Source organism: Callithrix jacchus, chromosome 1, assembly GCF_049354715.1.
Source record: "Callithrix jacchus isolate 240 chromosome 1, calJac240_pri, whole genome shotgun sequence".
NCBI classification, from domain to species: Eukaryota; Metazoa; Chordata; class Mammalia; order Primates; family Cebidae; genus Callithrix; species Callithrix jacchus.
In genome coordinates this window covers 14,711,324-14,732,521 of record NC_133502.1, presented here as the reverse complement: position 1 = coordinate 14,732,521, position 21,198 = coordinate 14,711,324, and the positions used below count along the sequence as shown (strand labels likewise).

Genomic DNA, 21,198 nt, shown 5'->3' with positions numbered 1-21,198 from the left:
AGTGTTTTATTTACTGGACTTACTACCCAAACAGATGTTGTTTTTAGAATAGAGCCTTAAAAAATTAATCTGTAAAAGATGTTTTCTGACAGCTTTTGTACTCTATGCTGGATATAGTAAATGCAATAGCACAGAGTTTTGTTTAGAAATTCTCTAGGAAAGTAGGCGGATAGAAATCAAATGGATTAAAAAGTGAAGTTATTTAATGTTTTACAGTCAGAAGATGATGTGGAATAATGAATGTCCTGCAGCAAACATGTATAACATCTAAGACATCCATTAGACATTGTTTTTGTGAGTTTTTCATTGCACTTTGAGAAATTCTCATAGTGGAATTAGGAGGACTTTGGTTTATCCACAAATGCTGAATAAACCAAAGTTAATGCTATGCGCAATAACTTCTAAGTACCACTTATCCTTCCGTTTCTTAATCCTGCTTTAAGGAATATACATGTGCACAGGCTGACTGTAAATGTGCTTTCCCAAGAGAGATGCCACAATGGCACATGGGAAAACTGAAACCCTTTTGTTTTTCAGGGACAGAGTGTGAAATATGAGTTTATCAGAAGCTAGTTTTGAGTTGAAAGTGGCATAAAGCCATATTTTCAGCTTACTAGTTATTTCCAGTTCACTATAACTAGGATATTTACTTTAGAGTCTGATTCAAGCTAAAACAAGTGAGCATACATCTGAGAGGCTGCTGTGTGAAAATGCTACCTTAAAGACAATTTTCCCCTCAAATCGCTTTACTGATGGTAATCGATGTATATTAAACTGCACATATTTAAAACATACAATTTGATAAGTTTTGGCTATACACACATCTGTAAAACCATTAACACATTCAAGATGATGTACATATCCATGACCCCCAAAAGTTTCCTTGTGCCTTTTATAATCCATTCTTCCCGCTCTTTCCTCATCCTTAGGTAATCTAATCACAGAGCTGCTTTCTGTTACTCTGAATTCGTTTTTATAAAAATGGAATCATAGTATGAACTCTACTTTTTTGTCTTGCTTCTTCACATAATTAATTTGAGAAGCATTCATGTTGTTGTATGTATCAATAGTTCATTTCTTTATATTGATGAGTTCATTTGATTATGTGGATATATACACCATAATTTATCAATCAGTTCGTTTGTTGGTGGATATTTGGGTTGATTCCAGTTTTTTATTATTACCAATAAAGTTGCCATGAATATTTGTGTACAAAGTTTTGTATGGATATATGTTTTAATTTCTCTTGGGCAGATACCAGTAGAATGTTTGGATAGTATAGCTGGTAAATGTATACTTTTTAAGAAACTGCAAGATTGTTTTCTAAGGTAGTTATATCATTTTATATTTCTGCCAGCAGAGTATGAGAGTTCATGTGCTCCACATCCTTGCCAATACTTGGTATGTCCAGTCTTTAATTGTAGCCATTTAATAAGTAGGTAGGGGTATCTCATTCAGTTTTAAATTTAATGTCCCTGATTAGTAATAATTTTGAGCATCTTTCATGTATTGCTTTCTGTGTGTTTTTTTTTTTTTGGTGGGCAGGAACTGTTTGTTCCAATGTTTTGTGTATTTTTTAATTGGTTTTCTTATTGTTGAGATTTGAAAGTTCTTTATATATCTGGATACAAATCTTTAATCAGGTATATGATTTGAAACTTTAAATTACTGAATTAATTTTGGTTCTTCTGAATAATTCTCTTTTTGCAATTTTTATTGTAACAAAATATACATAATAAAATTTACTAATTTAACCACTTTTATGTATACAGATCAATGGCATTAAGTACATTCATGTTGTTGTCTATCTAAAAAATACTGTAGTCCACAGCCATAAAAAGTCCATCAGAGTGTGAGCTCTATGAGGGCAGAAACAATATCTTATTCTCAATTATATTTGCAGAGCCTATACTGTACCTGGCATATGCAGGTCCAGATATTTGTTGAATGGACAAAATGTTGGTTTTCAGGTTTCTTAGTTGTTTCAGTGTTAGTGTCTTAGCTCCAGCTGCTATAAAAAATACCATCAACCAGGTGGCTTAGTAACAACGATTTATTTCTCACAGTGCTGAAGGCTGAAAGTTCGAGATCATAGTGTCAGCATGGTTGGGTTCTGATGAGGACCTTCTTCCATGTTGCAGTCAGATTGCAGTCCCACATAGCAGAAAGAGTGCTAGCAGGCTCTCTGGCCTCTTCTTTATAGGGACACTAAACCTACCCATTCATGAGGGCTTCACCTTCATGACCTAGTTACCTCCCAGACTTCCCTCCTCCACATACCGGTTTCAACATAAGAATTTGATGGGATGGGGAGCACAAATATTCAGTTTGTAACAGCATAATAGGGTTCTCTAATGAAAAAGAATCAATAAGATGTGTATGTATATATATTATATATCCATGTATCCATATGTCTCTATTTTAAGGAATTGGCTTATACAGTCATTGAGGCTTAAAAGTCCAAAATTCCTAGGCTAGGCAGGCAGGCAGGCCGGAAGGCTGACAGGCTGGAGACCCAGAGAAGAGTTGATGTTGCAATTGGAGTTCAAAGAAAATCTGTTTTCTGAATTTCTTCTTCCACAGAAGAGGTTGGTCTTTTTCTTTCCTTCTTTCTTTCTTTCTTTCTTTCTTTCTTTCTTTCTTTCTTTCTTTCTTTCTTTCTTTCTTTGTCTTTCTTTTTTGAAAGAGAAAAAAGAAAGAGTAAAAAAAAAAAGAAAAGAAAGAAAAAGAATGAAAGAGAGAAAGGAAGAGAAAGAGGGAGAGAGAACGGGAATCTTGCTCTATTGCCCAGGCTAGAATGTCGTCTAAATATGTGTATTAAAAACCTCTTTTATGCCAATAAATGTGCTTAACAATGGAGACAGGAAGGAATAAGGGAAGAAAATAACAAGCAAGCAGCCAACCTATATTTCATTTAAATTTGTGAAATGCTATGCAATTGCTGAGGAGTAATTTACTTCCAATTATGTGGTCACTTTTAGAATAGGTGTGATGTGATACTGAGAAAAATGTATGTTTTGTGGATTTGGGGTGGAGAGTTCTGTAAATGTTTATTAAGTTTACTTGTTCCAGGTCTGAGTTCAAGTCCTGGATATCCTTGTTAATTTTCTGTCTCGTTGATCTGTGTAATATTGACAATGTAGTGTTAAAGTCTCCCACTATTATTACGTGGGAGTCTAAGTCTCTTTGTTAAGTCATTAAGAACTTGCCTTATATATCTGGGTGCTCCTCTTTGGGTACATATATATTTAGGATCATTAGCTCTTCTTGTTGAATTGATCCTTTTACCATTATGTAATGTCCTTCTTTGTCTCTTTTGGTCTTTGTTGCTTTAAAGTCTATTTTATCAGAGACAAGAATTGCAACTCCTGCTTTTTTTTCCCTCTCTCCATTTGGTTGGTAAATCTTCCTCCATCCCTTTGTTTTGAGTCTTTGTGTATCCTTGCATGTAAGGTGGGTCTGGATACAGCATACCAATGGGTTTTGGCTTTTTATCCAATTTGCCTGTCTGTGTCTTTTGATTGGGGCATTTAGTCCATTTAAATTTAGGATTGATATCGATATATGTGAGTTTGATACTGCCATTTAATGCTAGCTGGCTGCTTTGCCCATTAGTTGATGTAGATTCTTCATTATATTGATGCTCTTTACTTTTTGGTATATTTTCGGAAAGGCTGATACTGGTTGTTTCCTTCTATGTGTAGTGCTTCTTTCAGAAGCTCTTGTAAAGCAGGCCTGGTGGTGATGAAATCTCTGAGTACTTGCTTGTTCACAAAAGATTTTATTTTTCCTTCGCTTGTGAAGCTTAGTTTGGCTGGATGTGAAATTCTGGGTTGAAAGTTCTTTTCTTTAATGATGTTGAATATCGGCCCCACTCTCTTCAGGCTTGTAGGGTTTCTGCTGAGAGATCTGCTGTGAGTCTGGTAGGCTTCCATTTGTGGGAAACCTGACCTTTCTCTCTGGCTGCCCTTACCATTTTCTCCTTCATTCCAACCCTGGTGAATCTGATGATTATGTGCCTTGGGGTTGTTCTTCTTGAGCAATATCTTCGTGGTGTTCTCTGTATTACCTGGAGTTGAGTGTTGTCCTGTCTTGCTAGGTTGGGGAAGTTTTCCTGTATAATATCCTGAAGAATATTTTTCAGCTTGGATTCATTATCTTCGTCACATTCAGGTACACCTATCAAATGCAGATGAGGTCTTTTCACATAGTCCCATATTTCTTGGAGACTTTGCTCATTCCTTTTTACCCTTTTTTCTCTAACCTTGTCTTCTCGTTTTATTCCATCAAGTTGGTCTTTGACCTCTGATATCCTTTCTTCTGCTTGATCAATTCAACTGTTAAAACATGTGCATACTTCGTGAAGTTCTCGTATTGTGTTTTTCAGCTCCATTAATTCTCTTATATTCCTCTCTAAATCGTCTATTCTCATTAGCATTTCGTCAAACCTTTTTTCAAGGTTCTTAGTTTCTTTGCATTGGGTTAGAACATGTTCTTTTAGCTCACAGAAGTTTCTTATTATCCACCTTCTGAAGCCTGATTCTGTCAATTCATCATACTCATTCTCCATTGGGCCTTGTTCCGTTGCTGATGAGGAGCTGCGATCCCCTGTAGGAGGAGAGACATTCTGATTTCGGGTGTTTTCAGCCTTTTTGCACTGGTTTCTTCCCATCTTTGTGGATTTATCCACCTGTTGTCTTTGTAATTGCTGACTTTCAGATTGGGTCTCTGAGTGGACGTCCAGCTTGTTGGTGATGATGTTTTTTCGGTTTCTTAGTTGTCCTTTGGCAGACGCCCCTCCCCCACAGAGCTAGACCTTCCCGGGTTCAGCTGTGCTTGCTGTGAAACTCTCAATCCTCAGCGCTTCCAATTGCTGTTTTTTTGTGGGGGAATTTCCCCTGCGGCGACCCACTGTGCTGTCTGAAACAGTGGCATTGAGATTCGTGACGATTTTCTGCCCGGGAATCTCTTGGTCTGGCTCCCCGCTTCAGTCTCCTTTTCAATAAGCTGAATGGGCGACTCTGCCTTCCCGTAGCTCCAAATGCCAACTAAAAAGGCGCCCAGTCCCGTATACTTTGCACTCAGAACCGCCGCGCCGGGGTGCCAGCAAAACAGCTGCACTGGCCAAAAGAGTAGCGCTGGCAACCCATGGGGCTCCTCTGCTGGGAATCTCCTGGTCCGTGGGCAACAAAAATTCGTCTGGAATTGTGGTGTCCACTCACTCTCTGTGCTCTCACTGGGAGCTACAATCCTGGGCTGCTGCTAATGGGCCATCTTGGATCTCTCTCCGAGGTTGGTCCTTTTCTTAAGATTTTTAGCTGACTGGTTGAGGCCCTCCTGGATTATGGAGGGCCATCTGTTTCACTCAGTCTATTGATTTAATGTTAATCTCATCTAAAAATTACCTTCACAGAAGTATCCACATGTATTTGACCAAATATCTGGGTACTGTGGCCTACCCAAGTTGACACATAAAAGAAACCATCACAGTTAGGATATACTTTAACAAAGATCAAAAAACAATGCCTTATAAAGGATGGAAGTTAGGTTTATGCTTAGTCCAAGTGTAAACAGTTCAGGGTTGATTGATGACTCTACCACTTTGGGGTCCCAGGCTCCTTCTATCTTGTTGCTCTGCCATTTTCCACATAGTGCTTTCTTGTAGCAGAAAAGGGAGAGATGGTAAGGGGATGGTGTACTCTTTCCCATTTAAGTGCATGACTTTAAAATTGCACACATCACTTCTGTGTGCATTCCATTAGCTGGAACCCAGTCCAGGAGACACACTTCAGTGCAAGAGAGGCTGAGAAATGTAGTCTTGCCTGGGCAGCCAGAAGCCCACTAACACTGCCATTACTATATCAAAAGGGAAGGATAGATGTTAGAGGGGAGGGAGGTGTTCATCAGTCTCTGACAGTGTTCACTCATATTTTGTGTTACATTACATTTGATTGGAGTTCAGGATGTTTACTACTAATATTAAATCTGCTCATTCAAATCTGAGAGACTGAGAGTTATGACACAACCTATGTTCCATAATTGATGTTATTGAATTTGACCTTTCTTCTGCACTTAAAGCATGTGTCTTGGGTGAACTTGCACATGAAAGTCAACATACCAAATGACAAGCTGAGGCAGAAGACAGGAACAGAGATTCAGAAACCCACCTCATTAAGGCTATTTCACTTCATTCTTTAGGAAGTATGTGACTGTGAACGTTTTGGAGCAGTGTTAGAATATGACAGATTGGGGTAATGGGAGGATAATCCGCTGGTTGCACGTTGGTTGCTGGGTGACATCCAAATGCATCCATATGGTTTACAAGGAACTGCCCGTCTGTTTCCCCTCAACTCCTGGCATCCACCTTTACTGCCTATGTCCTGGCCACACCGAATATCAGTTCTTTGACTGTTCCTTATTATTACACTTCTCTATGTCTTCCAGCAACTCTGCTCACCATTTTTGTTACCTTTTTAAAATAGAAATTTGGAGATTAAGGAAGGGAGCTAAGGGGCCCTTAAATGGGAAGACTGAGCCTACTCAGGTCAACCTGTCTGTCTCTGCTGTTCTTTGGGTGCCGTGGTGTTTCAGGAAGTGTGCTAGGTACATTCCTTTTGTCACCTCTCCATCCTCATGGCACCCCTGAGGAATATGCCATTATCCATGTTTTGCAAATGAGAAGCTGAGGCAGAAGTTTAATGACTGATTCAAGTTTACAACAGTCAGAAACTGACAGAACCAGGAATTGGCTGACTTCTGAGCCTGGGTTTTTCCCACCAGATTGTTCTCTTTGGAAGGAAGGTCCTAGGCTTAAGAGGATTAGTAACCACAGTATATGAAGGGGCTGTGGAAACTCCGGGAGCTTCAGCATCAGGTTGGAGTTACACTTGCTGGGTGTGCCACTGGGGAGCTTTTACCTCGATTACTTGTGACGTGACCTGCCTTGCCAACTCTGTACTTATGTTGGGGGAAACTGGGGAAATGAGGGAGGAAGCATATTTCGAATGCAGTTTTAACCAGTTGGAATGAATTCATCCTCGACTTCTGAAAGCTTGTAATCTTCATAATCTCTTTTCTAGTGTTGCTATTTTGGATATGAGGTATGGGATAGTAAATGAATGCTTTAGGGTTGTGTGAGCTGAACAGTATTAAAAATGTGCTTTTCTCTCATCCTGAGGATCTTCTAGTAATCCACTAGATGGAGCACCTGGTTTGAATATATTTCATGATTAGAAGTTGGAAGAAAAGATGCGGTCTTCATGTCAGAGCCCCATCACAGACCCCCTGAAGTTGGCCAGGCATTTTGATCTTTACTTTTTCCTCTCTAAATATAAAACCTTTATTTCCTCAGCACATCAATGTGTAAGGAGCATTTGAGGTTCTTCTGGGACCTGACAGAAAACCATCATGGTAGAGTAGAAAGAATTTTCATCCGAAGTCTGGGGGTGTAAGATAGAAGTCCTAGTTCAGACACTCAGTTCTCTGTGACTTTGGTCTTTAACCATCTTTAAGTCTCAGTGTCCTCGCTTGTAACATTGTTGCAATAGGCGAGATGTAAGATGTGCCCTCTGCAGGTTAGGTATATTGGGCCTTCTGTGCCATCCCTTCAGACCACCTTCACGATCAAATATGCACGAGCTTCCATTTTGCCTGACTGAAATTGCACTCATTGCTAGTGTCTACAATGTGGAAAATCCATCCCATTGAAGGCTGGAGGGATCTTTGATGGCACTAGTTCATTTGCCATGGAGGTGCTTCATCCCTGGCGTTCCCGCTCACGCATGAGCACCTCCTTGGGGCAGTAGTTTCCTTCCCTCACAAATGGCTTATCCTATTTTAGGGCACCACTGGTTATTAGAGTCTTTACATATTGGTCCTGGTTGATCCTCCCAGAGCAGCCCATATCTTGTAATCTAATCTGTCTTTCATATTCAGATTTTCTGTTTTAGAACTAAGGTGGAATATTTATTTTTGCCTTCTGTACTACTGGGCCTGGCTGAATGAAATGATATATAAGAAATTAAACATGTTATCAAAACGCTTTTTAGTTTTTAGTTCTCACCTGATGGATAGGAAGGTGTATATATATTTAAATCTGTTACCTGTGCTCAGATGTCTTAAAACATATGTCTTAGAATTTGTAGCTTTCATAACAAGGAACTGTTCTTTAACAGCTGTTGACGTATTTGTTCCTAAAAGCCAATGATGTCTTACTTAGACTCCGGGAATCTGCTCCTGCATGTTTAATGAAGTGAAATTAACTTTCATTTTTAGGTAACTCTGAACTGTGGGAGTGTGTAACCTCACTATCCCTGATTTCTGTTAATTCTGAATTAAATAGACATCTGCTAAATTAAAGACTTTCACATTGGTTGACATTCTTGTTGGTTGCCAAGTACAAGAGTTTGTGTTATTTGGAAACGGACTCTTCAAGAATTCCTTTTAAACTGTACAGGTTTGGTATTTTCAGTGGAAACAAAATACCAGCTCTGTTTTAATTTATGTCATGTCAATTAATACATTTACTTTCCCTTTCAGTTGAGGAAAAGGACCTAGCCTCAGGCTTATCTCTCCCAAACAGGGGTTTTAGGGGTACATATATTTGAATGGATTTTTGAATCCGTTTTAACAGTGTATAATCTCATTGGCACTCCTTGGACTGAAGCCACTTAGCATTAAAATGTACCTTGACCTCCTGGTGACCTCCAGTCAGTGACCCATATTGGTGACTCTGATGGGTTATCATTAGTTCTCCCGAGGAAATTTGAATCATCAGGATGTTTCTTTGGCTGCCTAATAGATTCAACCCAGGTACTGGCTATTATGAAATCAAGAAGCGGATCTTCCCAGAAGTGTCCTTGCGTGTGTTCATTTGTGGAAGTTGGAGGAATCAAATCTCTCTCTTTAGAGATGTGTTTTGGAATGCCCTAAGCAGGCTGCTGTGATATCAGCCCTTGAATTTACTGTGGTTCTCATCAGGAACAGTAGGAATAATTCCTCATCTTCCATGGAAGAAGGTGGAGCATGAAGCAGGCCTGAAAACAAAAGCTTTACACTGGCTGTGCAGGAACCATGTTTGCTGTTTGGGAAGTTTTCCTAGGGGGCCTGGGATAGTAATAGTGACCCCTGACCACTTAACATTTTCGTCGATGTTCTTTGGCGCTGTGGTTTTAAACTGCCCCTTTCATTAGATGAAAAGGACTTAGCTTAGCTTTAGGTTTCTCAAATAGATGACCACATCTGTGTTAAGGAACCAATATAACTATGTAAAGAACTGTAAGTTCACATTCTTCAGACCCTTATGTGAACAAATACCATATGATTTTTAATTCTTCCTTATATTATGCTCACTGTTAACAGGATATAATGTGGCATGCCGGAAAAAGTAGGGACTTTGGAGCCAGAGAGCCCTGGCTCATATCATATTTCAGATACCAGCTGGGTGACTTCAGTCAAGTTAATTTCTCTGAGCCTCCATCTGTAATGGAAGAGCATTTGTTCAGGTGACCACGTCTCATGGCTTCATTAGTTCCTGGGTAACATTTGAAGTGATGTCTTTAAATTTATAGACATTTCCTTTAGGCACAATGTTACAAACTGGAATTCTGTTCTAGAAAATTTTATGCTATAAAAGCACCCGAATTAATTTTTAAAAGTGATAAGAATACTTATTTTTTAAAAAAACATAAATTATGGAAAATAAGATATTATAAAGTCTATGTTGTTAGTATTCCTTTTTGAGATAATTTACATGGGTTTTTGGAGAGGAATCTTCTTAAAATATGAATGCATTGAACTTTGGACTAAAGATTAGTTATTTTCCTGTTAAACTCTCATAGCAAGCATGAACATTTTTCATCATCCAGGAATCAAAAAATGAACTCAACATCTGAATCAGTCATTTTAAAGAAAAGTATTTGCCTGTTTTTGAATGGTAAGATTAGGGGAGGGAGCGGTTCCATCTTCAGAGTTCCTTCACCTGTACCTTGTAATGATACCTGAGTTCAAGGTCACATTTGTTTTCAAAGTCAAGCACAATTTCAGTGATGTACATGATGTATTTGGTTATATTTGATACCGATGGTCAATTAGGCTTTGTGGTTTATAACGAGGCATCATTAGTCTGTGTTCCTTGGCAATGTCACTATTAAGAGGCATTCCTAAAGAAAAAAATAAAAACCCTGTTTCTTCACAAGAGAGTATTTTCTCAACTTCAAAATGTTGTCTTTCTCTATAATGATGTTAGCTAGATCTGAATGCTGGTACTATCCCATCTGTTCTGTTTTGAAGCAGTGAAACCATCTTTCACTTAAGCTGGACATTTCTTTAATGTCTCTTACCAAACCTATCCTTAGCATTCGAAACGTGTTCTTTAACCATTTGCTAACATGGTTTGGTTCTTAGACCTGCTGTATTTATTACATGCAATCATATATATGTGCAGACACAAATGTTCCATTTTTGCATATCAGTGTGTTGTGGTTTCTTGTGATTTATTTCATATGCCTATGATGCTAGATTTTCTTGAGATGTTTTTCTTAGTCTTTTATTTCACAGCATTCTGAATTTTAAATGTACAATTCAGTGAGTTTTAGTAAATTTGCACATTTGTGCAATCATCACCATGATCTAATTTCAGAACATTTCAATTACTCTCGAAAGAAGCCTCATGCCCATTAGCAGTTTCTCTCTACCCCCAACTCCAGGCAACCACTAATCTGCCTCTATAGATTTGCCTTTTCCGAACATTTTATATAAGTGGAATCACTCAATATGTAGCCTTTGCATCTGGCCTCTTTTGAGATTTATCTATGCTTGTAGCATGTATCAGTACTCATTCCTTTTTATTGCCAAGTAGTGTATTCCATTCTGTTGTCTGGATAAACCAGGTTTTGTTGATCTGTTTACCAGTTGATAGCCATTTGGTTTGTTTTCATTTGTTGGCTGTCATGAATAATGCTGCTGTGAACATTTGTATACAAGTCTTCATGTGGCCGTGTGTTTTCACTTTTCTTGGGTGGATACCTAGGAGTAGAATTGCTAGGTCATGTGGTAACTGTTTCCCAAAGTGGCTTTGTCAACAACATATGAGGGTTTCACCTACTCTACATCCTTGCCAACACTCACTATATCAGTCTTTTAAAATTTTAGCCATCATATTAGGTATGTAGTAGGATGTCATTGTAGTTTTAATTTGCATTTTCCTGAAGACTAAGGATGTTGAACATCATTTTATGTGCTCATGGCCATTTTCATATCTTCTTTGATGATATAAACTAATATAATACAAAGTCAGTGTTCACGGAAACAAAAGTCATTCCACTTATTTTAACAGATAATTAAATATAAAAAAGTGTTATTAGGTATAAAGTTGTTAATAAGTAGGTAACTGAAAAGATAAAAAGCAAACACCGAGATAACATGGAGGTAGTGGCTACGGGAAGCAGCCATCAACTGTAGGGCTGGGGGCAAATGGGGTGGAATCTTTATTAAATCTTTAGAAGAGCTGAAACCCTGACCTCTGGAGTGGGTGGTGATGCAGGTGTTTCTGGGGGGAGTGTAAGGGGCTAGTTGTGTAAGTGCTGAAAACTTGTAGGCCAGATTCAGCTGCTGCACGAGAAGGAACTGCTGCTGCCCTGGTGAAGAAGTGTTGCTGGGGTGACACTGGGAGCTAAAGCCAGCAGGAAGAAGAAGCTCATCTCCCTCTAGTGTGCCCTGGTGGCAGAGCCTAACAGGGAGCCAACTGGTAAAACAGAAATACGGTTTTCAGAGTTAAAAAGCTGAGTTTGGAAGGATACGGGTTGGAGCAGGGAGAGAATAGCCATATAATTGGCCAGCCCACCCCTTTGAATATTCAGTATCTAGACCTATGCTCCTAAACATATTTTAACTTCAACACAACAAAAACTACTTTCTTTTCATCTAACAGAATATAAACATTCTCACACAAATGAAGATGTTTTTCTGACCAGCTCCCTAAAATGCGGTGTCACAAAGTCTCATTAGTGTATCTGTCTCCAGGAGGTAGTCACATTACCTGTTGCAGGACTTTGTTAATTCCTGCTTAAATTTAGCTAAAGTTCTGCTTGAATGTTGTGTTACCCAGAATTAAATTGTAGAGGTAAGTTTCAACAATGCTTGTATACAGTGCAAGAGGAAGGAGAAGAAATTGGTTTTCTTTCTCTTTGTCTCCCCGAAAGCAGGAAGGAAATATACGTATCTGCCACTTGGCAGTAGTTGAGATTTGTATTTTTCTTCTCCTGTTACCTGTTCCATGTTTCCTTTGCACTCAGCCACTTCAACTGATTAGGTTTCTGTACCTGAAGGTCTGAATTCTCAGTGGTTCTGCCTTTTGTTGGATTGCTGTGGTTTTCCATTAACTTTTACATTGGAGATAGAAGTACTAAGAGCTGCCTTGAAGAAGGAAGCCGTGGTCCTTCCTGACCCTTTGGGAGGCAGCAATCCAGGGTCCTCTCACTCCTACTGGCAGTGTGTCCTCCTCATTGGCCTCTTGGTTTAGTGGCTGAGGAGCCCAGAGTGACTCAGTGGCAGTCTCACCTTCCAGTTCACAGGAAACATTGCTGTCTCCCTTTAATAGCTCCCTTAAAACCAGGTCCTCTGTACTAGCAGGGATGAAAAACAGAAATTTTTGGAGTGGGTTATTAGGGTAATAGTGAGAGGGGCCACTCCTCCTTGTCCTATTGATTCCTAGACCAGTATCTTCTTACTTTGAGGAGACAGATGAGTCAAAGCGTGTACTGGGCTGTGTGAGACAGAACTCCATCTTTCAGAATGTCGCCTTACGACTGTTGTCTTCAGTAGGCTGTACCATTCTTCCACTGGGTCACCTGCTTGTGGATGATGGGATATGTAGTGAGACTGGTGAATTCCAAGTGCTGAGGGATGCTCAGAACTGGTACATTCAGTGGTTTTCAAATTGCAGGCCATGAGCCACGAGTGGTCCTGAAAACAGTTCCGTGAGCAATACCACTTTCCTCCCTCCCTCTCTTCCTTCCAGCGAACTGTAATAGACCAGAGAGGCTGGAATAGCAAATAACATTATATGACGCAGGTTATAATTGCCATTGTATTTTTGGAAATATTTTTACACACATTTACCATATCATGATTTACAATTAATTTCTCAGTATGTTTATGGTAACAATACTTTGAAAGCTAGAGGTCTAAAGAGACATAGGATCTTGTGGTTCCCTTATCAGCAGCCTCTGGTGGTTTAATCCACTGATTTTTCAGAACTCCATGTGGTGTTCGCATTGGCTGCAGCCCTTTAGTGGGCATGAGGATGGGCTTCTGTTGAAATCTTGTTTCCTTGGAACAAGGTCCTGAGATGGCCATCATGAGTGGGATCACCTGTTCCTAAATGGAACTTTTAGGGTTGTTTAGAAGATTAAATGAGGCTGGGCACAGTAGCGCATGCCTATAATCCCAGCACTTTGGGAGACTGAGGCAGGTGGATTGTGAGGTCAGGAGTTCGAGACCAGCCTGGCCAATACGGTGAAATCCCATCTCTACTAAAAAGTATAAAGATTAGCTGGGCGTGGTGGTGTGGTTCCAGCTGTAGTTCCAGCTATTCTGGAGGCTGAGGCAGGAGAATCAGCTGAACCCTGGGAAGGTTGCAGTGAGCCTAGATTGCACCAGTGTACTCCAGCCTGGGTAACAAAGTAATGCTCTGTCTCAAAAAAAAAAAAGATGAAATGAGGCCATGTGACTCAATTCTGTCCTCAGTATATGAATATAGCAGGAATTCGTTCCCATGTAACACGCTGTTAAACCAAGAGGTACTCTGCACTGTGCTCTTTATGTAATGTTTATCTTTAGGTTTTACATTTAAAATTTAAATCTCCTACATTGTTGAGATGACTAGACTGGCCTAAATAGAGCCGATTTTTCAATTCGAATAAAATTTCATATTCCCTGTTAACCTTTTTCCATCCCTCCTCTGACTTTTCTCCAATGGGTATTTTTTTCTTGGATCTTGAGAGCTTTGTGGTTAAAGCAGAGATGAAAAATTTGTGGGAAAATATCTGCAAAATAAATTTCTTTGAATGAATTGGGATGGATGGCTTGGCCCTCGGGTCCAGATCTTGCCTAACATAATAAATAAGCCAAAGTTATTGATCAGACAAAAGGTTTCCCTTAAGTGCTCTTTAAATTTAAAGCAGAATAGCTTTAACGGGCCCTCGGAGAAGAAATCATCTTAGCCATTCTTAGTGGTCCTCTCTTCTGCATATGCAGTGCTGGGAATGCCTCTGGGCATTTGCTGTGTTGGGGTAGTGACATGTTTTGGAAAGATAACTGTATCGAAGTTAGGGTACTTTCAAGAGAAACTCCACTTTGGATAGATATACCCTTTGATATGTGCAGTCTTGTTTTTTAAAGAAGCACCTTTATCAGGATATGATTCATCCATCGTATGATTCATCCATTTAAGATGTTCAGTGGTTTTCAGTATATTCAGAGTTGTGCATCCATCACCATAGTCAATTTTAGAACATTTTTATTACTTCCTAAAGGAACAGTGGACCCCTTAGCCATCACCCCAGAACTCTGCCCCCGCCCCCCGCAACTCCCTAGCCCTAGGGAATTGTTAATCTGCTTTCTGTCTCTAGAGATTTGCCTGTTCTGGACATTTCATAGCAGTGGATTCATGCACTATGTGGTCCTTATGCCTAGCTTCTTTCACTTAGCATAATGTTTTCAAGAGTCACCCATGTTGTGGGTTTTCATCTTTTAAAATTGGTGTATAATATTTCATTGTATTCTACAGTTGTTTATCCATTTATCAGTTCATGGACATTTGTGTTATTTCCAATTTTTGTTTATTAAGAACAGTGCTGCTAAGAGCATTCATGTATAAGTTTTTGTGGGAACATATATTTTCAACGTTTTTGGGTATCGTGGAGTGGGATTGCTGGATCATATGGTAACCTGTGTTTAACCATTTAAAGAACAGCCAGACTATTTTCCACAGCGGCTGCCCTGTTTTGCCTTCCCATCAGCAGTGTGTGAGGGTTCTAGTTTCAACATATCCTCACCAATACCTGTTATTTTGATTAGCAAAGCCAATTGAATTGGTATACCAATCCAGCTGCTACACCAATACTTGTCTTTTGGATTTTAGCCAGCTAGTGAGTGTGAAGTGACATCTCACTGTAGTTTTGATTTGCATTTCCTCAATGACTCTTCACTTGGTTATTGTCCATCTTTTTTGTCTTATCTGTTCTGTTTTTGTTGTTGTTTTTTTAAAAATATGGAATGCTTCATGAATTTGTGTTGTTATCCTTGTGCAGGGACCATACTAGTCTTTCTCTTTATCATTCTAATTTTATAATAATATATGTGGGCCGAAACAGGCACCTATCGCTTTTTAATTGACAAGGAGGGATAGCAATAATTGTAATCCGTCCAGTTCTTATGTGGAGGACACTTTCTCCTAAATTTTCCCACTTCTTTGACCTAGTTAAACACATCAGGGACTCTTTGATTGAAGTAATACTCTTTTAAAATATAGTTACAGTTAAGCCATAACTCAGCTGTCTGTATACAAAAGTCTTGTGAAGGTTCAGAATTTTGTCTTTGTGAAAAGAAATTAAAACCTTGTAAGGAGTCAGCTAAGTAAGTTTTATGAGCTTCTATAAACAGGCAAATATAGCATGCCTAGTTCCTTTTAACCTGACTATAAGCCAGGACAAGCAAGTACATATATTTTTTTGTATTTTTACACAGCTTTTAAAAAAATAGGACTATTTTTAAAAATTGCACTTTCCTTCCTGTATTTTAGAGAGGTAACTACATTAGTATCATTATTACTTTTGATTAATCTAATTCAGATTACAATAGTTTTAAAAATGTCAAATTCAAATCTTATGTATGTTTTATGTTTTCCTCTTTGCTCTCAAGGAATATTTCTTCTGTTGAGACAGCATTTCTATACTGCCACAATGACAGTCAAAGACTTAAAACAGTCAGCTGCTAAAATGTAAGATACAAGTAACTGATGTATGTAGAATCTGAATTTTAGTCTCTTCACATGTCAGAACAACTTTTCAACAGCCAAAACTCCATATGTGAAAAACATGAACGGTTTCAAGGGTGCATTTGTATGCGAGTTATACTTTATATCTCTTTTATTGTTTAAAGTTGATACACCCTGCCATTAAGTGGTCCTTTCAGATGTCTGCCTAAAATAGAATTTCCTTGGGAATGGCTGGTGGAGGCCAGGAAGAGGTCCCTGAGTTCTGACTTCATTATGCCATTGAGTTTGTCCTGCTTTCTTGTTCTTCATCCAGTGTCTAATTTACAGTGGGGCCATGGGTGCTTGGCTACGCTCTTGTGATCCTTGGTGTCATCAGCCCTTCCAGATGTGTGCACTGGTGCTCGACAGCTTTGCCAGTAGATGTGCTCTCTGGCAGCTTCTTACATTTGATATAGCATTAGCTTTAAAGAACTGAGCTGCCTCTGAAACCATGGTTTTGCTCTGCAACCTCCTATAACAGTAATTTAAGTTGCCATTTCTGGCAGCTTCCTGAGCTGAGGGGTCAGTTGGACCTTGTACATTGTTTGTTTATTCATTTCATGGCTGTCAATGAAAGTAGGAAGTTGTCTATGAATCAGAAATTTAAATCTCAGCTATCTTTTTTCTGTGATGATATATAGTTGGAACGGTTTTTCCAGGAAGTGCAGTGCAGTCATTCATTACTTAACAACAGGGATAGATCCTGTAGCTTATCTTTCCTTTGTGAGGGGCGGAGAGGCCACAGGAGAGAGGAAGAGAAGAGACCAGTTACCCTCCTTTTTTTCCTGGTCTTACACTTCACCTGTTTTTAGAAGTGATTGGAAAACAATGCCCAGCAAATTGGCTTTCTATTTTGTAAAAATATGGTAAGATATCTGTAACATAAAATTTATCATCTTAACTATTTTTAAGTGTACATGTCACATTGATACTAGGGACATTCATATTGCTGTGCAACCATCATCACCCTTCTTCTCCAGAACTTTTTTATGCTCCCAAACTATAACTCTGACCCCATTAAACACTAACTCCTCATTTTCCTTCTCCCAGTCCCTGGCAACTACCATGCTACTTTCTGTTTCTGTGAATTTGACTGTTCTCAATACCTCATCTAAATGGAATCGTGCAACATTTATCCTTTTGTATCTGGTTTATTTTACTTACCACAGAGTCCACAAATTTCATCCATGTTGTAGCATATGCAAAATTTCTTGCATTTTAAGGCTGAATAATCTATTGTATGTGTAGATGCCACATTTTATTTATGTGTTCATCCACTGATGGACGCTTAGGTTGCTTTCACCCCTTGGCTGTTATGAATAATGCTGTTATGAACGTGGGTATGCACATCTCTCTTCAACTGCTTCTTTCATTTCTTATGTCTATTCCCAGAGGTAAAATTGCTGGATCACATGGTAATTGTGTTTATTTTTTTGAGGAATCGCCATACTGCTTTCCATAACAGCTGCACTATTTTACATTCCTACCAGCAAAGAAGTTGTTTTTCTTAAGCTTTTCTTCGTTTCAAAGACCCGATTGATTGATTGATGGATTGATGGATTGATTTTTAGAGACAGGGTCTCTCTGTCTCTCAGGCTGGAGTGCAGTGACACAGTCATAGCTCAGTGTGGCATTCAATTCCTGGGCTCAAGTGATTTTCTCGCCTTAGCCTCCTGGGTAGCTGGGCCTACAGGCTTGTGCCATCACATCCAGCTAATTAAAAAAATTTTTTTGTATAGATTGGGATCTTGCTATGTTGCTCAGGCTGGTCTTGAACTCCCGGGCTCAAGCAATCCTCCTGCCTCAGTCTCCGAAAGTGCTGGAATTGCAGGTGCCAGCATTTCCGGCTGTCTTGTGTTATTTTAAAAGCTGTTTAACTTGATCTCGTACCAGAAAAAGGAAGATTCTCTCATTTCTTTTGAGTGACTGTGGTCTCTGAAAGACCTCCCCTCACCCCCGTCCCCTTGCTCCCTGGAGCTGTCTGGTGGTTTCCACTTCCTTTCACTTAGTCACTTGGTGAGCTTGCCAGTGATTCAGAGCTGCCCACAGGGACTGTTTGCTGCCCTGACATTGTAGCACCAACATGGAGAAACCTGTGCTACTTCGTGTTCTCTACTTTGGGGAACATTTAAATAACACTATTAACAACAGGCTCGACTTCAGTATTTTATGCAATCACAACTTTAGGGATACATTTTTAGCAAAAATATTTTGCTTCACAGTGGTCCAGGCAGAAGGAGTGTAGCCCTGAGCTCTCACAGGGGTCCAACAACTCCTGTCCACACTATGCCCTCTGGCCCTGCCCATCACCTCTGTAACTTCATGGTAACTGGTACTAGACATCTCCAAGTGTTCTAACTCTCTTGTGTATTGAGATGGGGATAATAGATGATGGATAAATTTAAATATGCAGTAAGTCTAAATTTTGAGGATTATGTTCCCGAAATGCATAATGATAAGAGGTCACACTTTTGTTTAAAAGGTCCTTATTCTGAAGCTGGTCGCGGTGGCTCACGCCTGTAATCCCAGCACTTTGGGAGGCTGAGGCGGATGGATCACGAGGTCAAGAAATCGAGACCATCCTGGTCAACATGGTGAAACCCAGTCTCTACTAAAAATACAAAAAAATTAGCTGGGCATGGTGGCACGTGCCTGTAATCCCAGCTACTCAGGAGGCTGAGGCAGGAGAATTGCTTGAACCCAGGAGGCGGAGGTTGCGGTGAGCCGAGATCGGCCATTGCCCTCCAGCCTGGGTAACAAGAGTGAAACTGTCTCAAAAAAAAAAAAAGTCCTTATTCAATAATACTTCCTTAATTTTCATTATTTAAAGAAAAACCTTTTTCTTTTTTTATTTCAAGCTCTGGGGTAAATGTGCAGAACGTGTAGGTTTGTTATATAGGTATACATGTGCATGGTGGTTTGCTGTAGCTATCAACCCGTCATCTAGGTTTTAAGCCCCGTGTGGACTAGGTATTTGTCCTAATTCTCTCCCTCCCCTTGGCTCCCACCCCCGACAGGCCCCGCTGTGTGATGTTCCCTTCCCTGTGTCCATGTGTTCTCATTATTCAACTCCCACTTATGAGTGAGAACATGCGGTGTTTGGAGAAAAGCCTTTTCTAATGGTCATTGCTGAAAGCTCCACTCCTTATTTCACAAGCTGTCTTAACTCTTTTTTCATGTTTCAAGATCCCCATTTCCCTCTTTAAATCATTTTTTTCAACAAAAATAAAATTTGCTGTTTGAGTTTGCTATATCTGAAATTCTGATATATTTGAATTTTGTATGAGATGGTTGTATTTTTAGAAGAATTACCCTACTTTTAGTCTCATTGTCAGGGAAGAAAACAATTTAATTTGGGACAAAAGAAGAAGAGAGACCAGCATTTATTGAGCATGTGGTATATACTAGGCTCTGTGCCAGATACTCTAATTACATTTGATTATATTGATTGGTTATAAAAGGAGTGAAGCATTGAGAGACCAACTTATGTAAGGTTTCTCTGCTCAGCAGAATTCACTGCCTTGCTTGATGAAATATGGACTGTCAGAGATGGAAATAAGCTTTTCAAGTGGACTGCCTTTCATAATGGCATTTAAATACAATGAATGACGTGTTAGACTGATCCATTCTCCCTTTATTTAGGTTTGGTGAAGTGTACCGTATCATGTGTGATGTAGTATCATTATGTGAGATCTTCCTTCCAGCCACTGCAGAATGGGGAGAATTCCTCTCCTTTCCTGGCCTCCTATGATAGACCCCAGGTCTGATATAAGTAGAAGACTGCTATCTGTTTGAAATACAATATTCCAGTTTATAATTCTAGATTTTTTAGATGTCACTCTAGATTCCTCTTTATTCACATGTTTCTAGGAGAGGAGTAAATACGTCTACCAATCAAACTCATTCGTCTGTTAGAATACATATAAAACAGAAATTTGGCAAAGAGAGAGCTATAAGTGGGAACAGCTGCTCCAGATGCCTAAGCTTTGTGGGGGGCTCAAAGGTTGGGACCAGTTTCCTATGGTCCCTGGCTGCATGGCTGAGGTTTGTTGTGACTGCCAAGTGGGCCAGCAGGTCTTAACCTGAATTTATTTTCTGTGCAGGCTTTCTAGGGGTTTGTACAGCCTGGAGCCCCTTTCCCAGTGTGTAAAATGCACACCCTGAGGCAGCCCCAGCCACCTCCCATGTTATGTGGTTTAGTATATTCCTGAGAAGTGGGACCAAAACAACTTTCAGAAATTGTTGAATTTATCAAGCAAGGTGGCTGTTTAGGTTACACAGTAAATCCTTTGTGAAGTATAAGGCAATAGGTACTGAACGTATTACTAGCAATTTCTTGGTTGAGTTCTCTCCTGTTACCTTATTTGAACTTGATAGCCTGTGGGGTGGGCAGACTCGGTGCTGTTCTCCCCACCTCCATTCTTAAATTTTTTTTATTTTTTGAGACAGAGTCTCACTCTGTTGCCCAGGCTGAGGTGCAGTGGTGCCATCTTGGCTCACTGCAACCTCCATCTCCCATGTTCAGGCGATTCTCGTGCCTCAGACTTCCGAGTAGCTGGGACTACAGGCACATGCCACCATGCCCAGTTAATTTTTTTGTATGTTTAGTAGAGTTGCGGTTTCATCATTTTGCCCAGGCTGGTCTTGAACTCCTGACCTCAGGTGACCTTGCACCTTGGCCTCCCAAAGTGCTGGGATTACAGTTGTGAGCCACTGGACCCGGCCTCCCCACCCCCATTTAAATAGCAGCTTTTAGATAGAATTCACTCTTGGAGGCCACTCCACAGGAATGGGATGGATCTCCTCCACTTGGCCACATTTGCATTAGATATTGAGTCAGCTGACATCAGACAAACCCTAAGAGGGTGTGAAAAGGTTTATTACTCCCATAATGAGGCTTTCTGGGAAGACCAGGGCAGCTCCCAAGAGGTCCTACAATGGCTTCAGAGAACATTGTTCTCTGAAAGGAGACTGGCTTAGCATTATTTGGATGGTTATGGGGGAATGGTGTGGAATGAGGGTTCCCATTGAAGGGTTTGAATTTACGGCTGGTGCCCTAAGAGGGAGCCACCTGGACTTTCCTCTCTGCCTGCCTAGATGTGCGCAGAAAGGGATGAAGGAGGAATGAGGCTTCAGAGCACCAAAAGTCTGGTCACTTTTAA

General features: G+C 39.9%; 1 protein-coding gene and 1 non-coding gene across 12 annotated transcripts in view; one reads left to right on the top strand and one right to left on the bottom strand.

Annotated features, from left to right (window-relative positions):
- DOCK9 (dedicator of cytokinesis 9) overlaps window positions 1-21,198 on the top strand; it is a 295,684-nt gene that overhangs the window by 45,555 nt on the left and 228,931 nt on the right. The window lies entirely within an intron of this gene.
- Window positions 15,266-15,373, bottom strand: LOC118148295 (U6 spliceosomal RNA). The gene has a single exon (XR_004735060.3). It is a non-coding gene; the product is annotated as a U6 spliceosomal RNA (small nuclear RNA).